Source organism: Gouania willdenowi, unplaced genomic scaffold, assembly GCF_900634775.1.
Source record: "Gouania willdenowi unplaced genomic scaffold, fGouWil2.1 scaffold_358_arrow_ctg1, whole genome shotgun sequence".
Classification (NCBI taxonomy): Eukaryota; Metazoa; Chordata; class Actinopteri; order Blenniiformes; family Gobiesocidae; genus Gouania; species Gouania willdenowi.
Window position 1 is genome coordinate 4,740 of NW_021145120.1, and position 4,739 is coordinate 9,478.

Genomic DNA, 4,739 nt, shown 5'->3' on the forward strand with positions numbered 1-4,739 from the left:
TCAACAAGGTATTAGTAAGGTGTAAAAACCTGGCAGGAGATAAGAATGACATTTTTGTTTGTGTTAACAGGATGTCAACTGCATGGCTGACTAACAGTGTCAAAGGATGGAACAACACAACTTCAGCAGACGCGTGCACAGCCATGGCCGCGGCGCAAACCGCCTGAACGCAATGGGGAAGCGCCCTAGCCACATCATCTAATCGTTTAGAGTAATAGGCTATTGGTCGTTGCTTCTCACCATATTGCTGTAGTAGTACTGATGTCATGTAACCGTCCTTACAGTCAACAGACTGTGTAAATGGCTTGTTGTAATCTGGCAGCGCCATCACCCCTGTTCCTGTTATGATTTGTTTCACTTTTGTAAATGCTTCTTCCGCTTCAGGTGTCCACTGCAAAGGTGCGCTTAAAGTTTGATGTGTGTCTAACATTAGATTCTGTAATGGGGCAGTTATGATGGCATAATCAACGATCCACGACCTGCAATAATTTGCTAGGCCTAAAAAGGCCATCATTTGTCTGACGGTAAGCGGTTTTGGTGCCATTTGTACTGCTTCCCTACGTGATGTAGTAAGTTCTTTCCCTTCAGCTGAAATGTTATGTCCAAGGAATGTTACTTTTTCCTGTGTAAATTGGAGTTTTTCCAATGAGGCCTTATTTCCTGTTTTTGCCAAATGTGTGAACAGCCTGATTGCCTCTGTTTCATTTTCCGCTTTGGTGGGACTTGCCAATAAAATGTCATCAACATAAACAATTATCTGTGTGGTCTCTGGCCACGTGTGGTGGCTGATGCATCTGTTAATCTCCGCTGAAAAGATCGTAGGGCTGTCACAAAACCCTTGTGGAAGGCGAGTGTAAGAATATTTTTTGTTCTCAAATGTGAATCCAAACCACCCCTGCGCTGTACTATGAAGAGGGATGGAGAAAAATGCATTACTTAAATCAATTACAGTGAACCATTTTTGATGGGGTTGTAATTCGTTTAACAATGTGTGTGGGTCTGGTACATTTGGAGCTCGTGATTTAACAGCCTGATTTACTGCTCTTAAATCATGCACCATTCTCCAGCCACCCTGTGGCTTTTTTACAGGGAAGATGGGGGTGTTGCATTCAGCTGCGTCATGTTCCTGTAACACGCCTACAGTAAGTAAATCATTAATAACAGGCTTTATTCCTTCTTTTGCATCTGATTTGAGTGGATATTGTCTAATTCGAGGCCTGTGGGATGTGGCTGGATCTATGGTTACAGATGTTGCGGTTGTCATAAGTCCAACATCTGTTTTTGATGTAGCCCACAGACATGATGGTACTGAAGGAAAGTCATCTGAAGTCAGAGTGCACACAGACAGTCATGCATCCAAATGCACAGCAGGGGGCGCCAAAGTACACCAGTTCAACACTTGTTTTTTCACAAAGCCACAAAAGGAGCCTTTGTATGTGAATACATTGTTTCTCTCTTTCCTCCAAAGGTCACTCTTGACAGGAAGTGCAGCCAACAGATCATTTGCATCTTTCCACTGTTTATGTGCAGGTTTTTGTAAGCAGATGTGTGGAAACCGTGGGGGGTTTATTGGTGTCAGCTCTGGAGGCAACGTCACTCTGATTATAATCCATCCATCTGGAGACCAACAAACGTCTGTCAATGTTATTTTCTGTGGTGACAATCGCAAGAACTTTTCCTCCCAGGCTTTAGCAGCTGCTCTGCCCTCAGGGGACAGGTCTGGTCTCCGTAGCCAGTCTGGTTGACCTGGCAGTGGCCCATCAGGTCTGACATAAATCATTGTAACATGTGGTGGCCACTGTGTCTGTGCATCTGTGGGAATTACAAATGTTTTAGCTATTTTAGCCCGCAGTTCTTCCATAGACCCAACCACTGACCGAGGGCCTGTTGACACTGGATCCAATGTATAGAATTTATTAGGAATGACTGGGCTTTGCAACACCATAAGTGATTCTTTAGTATCTGATAAAAATTTCTTTGGCACTATTCCATTAGCCGTTGGCACTAAACTGATCTGTAATTTACTGAGGAGGTCTCTTCCCATTAAATTGAAGGGACAATCAGTTGTCAAAATAAATGGGTGTGTGTGATATGAACCATCTTCATCTTGCACAATGACCTCCTCAGACCAACATGCATATTGAGGCTTTCCACCTACTCCCACTATGCCAATAACCTTTTTGGAAGTGACTACGCCCTCCACCTGATCACGGAGGACCGAAACATCAGCCCCTGTGTCACACAGAAAGGCGACTGGTGTTTGTTTTGGTCCCACCAACAGTGTACGTTTTGGGTATTTGTCATGTGTTAATGTTACAGCTGCATAAATAGAGAAATCAACAAAATGGTTTGGATTTATAGGTGGGGGATGGTCATATTCTGCAGGTAAATCATTGTCATATTGGTTAACATCCTCATCTTGCCCTACAAAGGCTATGTCACACTCTGGGGTTTCATTATCTGTTCCGGAGTCACTGATTACATTTTCCTCCGGCCAGTCCTGACGTCACTGCCGAGGAGTTTGCCCGAATGACGTATGGTCTGTTTTTTGCTTTCTTTTTGGGCAATCTCTTGCCATGTGTCCTTCCTCATGACAAATGAAACATTGTCTTTTTTCTCGATCTATTTTTGCTTGTTTTTCCTCATCAGGCGTTCTGGTGCGATATGGCTTTTTTCCCTGTCTTTTAAACCCTGAGCGTTGGCTCACTAGAGCTGCAGCCATGGCCTCAGCCAATACATTAACATTAGCTGACTCAGTTTTTGCTTTCTTTCTTTCAGTGACTTCATAAGCATGTTCGGCCCATTCCATTAGCTCTGGAACAGTGAGGGTGCGGTGTGTGACACAGTTTCTTTTTATGAAATCTGACACGTTTGGCAACAAACCACTGATTAACCACATTTTTAGCTGTATTTGGTATGGATCATTCGCCAGTGGAGAATGGGGGAGCCCACTATTAGTCCTAAAAACCGTTTCTAAACGGGCACGATATTCCATTGGCGTCTCGTCTGGTTTCTGACGACACGCACTTATTTCTTCGTGGCTTGGGGGTTTAGTGTAAGTAGCTCTCACTCTTTGCATCAGTGCTTCAACCTGCTGTCGCAGCTCATTAGAGTTATGTGCTAGGGGCTGACGGTTAACTTGTCTCCCGGTAAAACCGCCCACCACTACTGGATATCGGTGTCTAAGTGTTAGTTTTAAAACCTTTTCCACCTCCAGTCCATTTAAATGCCATGTCTCAATCAACCCACGTACTTGTTCAGCATAAGCAGTCGGGTCTTTCTCGACATCACATACGCCCCTACAGGCATCTAATGCCTCTTGTTCCGTCCATGGCCGAAACAACAACAGCTGTGGGGGATGGGCACCCTGTAATGGATCCTGTGGATCGAGGGGCTCTCCTGCACGAGGATTAGCTACCTCTATCATGGGTAAAATTGGATATAGATTTTTCTCTATTCCCGTCTGAGCTATCTGATATCGCCCATCCTCCTCACTGTTAACACTTTCTTTCATCTGTTTTGACTTTTGTTTAGCTGCCCTAGTCACAGGTCCCTTTGTTTCTTGCCCTACAACTGCACCCCCCTCTTGTAAACCTCCTGCCGCCCCAATCTGTTGCTGATTTGTCTCCTCAACTCTACGCGGTGCACTCACGGTCTCATCACAAGGCTGTATTTTAGCTGCTGCTAACACTTTCTGTTTCCTTCTCTCTTCACCTTTCTCTATCTGTTTTTTCCTAATACTCATAGCATCTTTCCAGATACACACTACTCTTAAGTGGTCTGCTATTAACTCAGCCTGCTTAGGACGTAACTTTTTTAATGCCTTCACTCTCTTTCCCTCACACCAGATAGACACTTTCTCTATTCCAGCTTCATCTGACAATTTCCCTGCAAACCCACAATTCTTGTACCAATCTTCCAGATAGCAACAACTACCGGGATACTTTCTCTGCATGAATTTCACATCATTATTTTCCATCAATGCTTTACGCTGCGCGTTACCCATGTTCTCAGCACAGGATTTACAGACACTGTCACCACAAAGAAACACCACACAAAGAAACACCACACAAAGAAACACCACACGACAACTCCCGTCTGCCCTCTGTCCCTTTACCACGCCGTGTGAGTATTACGTCACCCACCACGGTCTTCACTCCCCGTTGTACGTCATGGGTACTATGGTGAAAAGAAAACTGCTTCTCACCTCGTCAGTGCTCTCCCTGGTTCGTGGGACCCGTCACTCACCCCCTGGGTCGGCGCTGGAGCAAGCTGCGACCACCCCTGCAAAGGAGGGGGTGCCGGCAGTTTTACTAATGGTCCGGTTGCGCCCGCGCCGATCCAGAAGAAAAGATGTAAGGTCCCGGGTTTCGGCACCAGTGAATGTTAGGTCTAAATACGTTAAGACCGTTGCTCAATCACAACTCAAGGAGAAAAACACTATCTGACTTAAAAGGCGACCAGAGGCAGAGGGGTGCGAGCTGCAGCTCGGAGAAAAACCCAACAAAGAGACACAGAAGTCCGATATAAGTTGAGTTGCTCTGCGGTGATGCCTCAGAACTAGGTATTTATTAGGAAAACATAGACCACACCCAGAGGGGCTGTGCAACAACGCTCTGGGTGCAGTGTTAATACCATATATGGTAACACAAAAACTTTGGGGGAGAAAACAGCTCATATGTCCATGCAGTGGGTCACGTACACCCACACTGGCCCAAACTAGTTTAAACCAGCTGTGG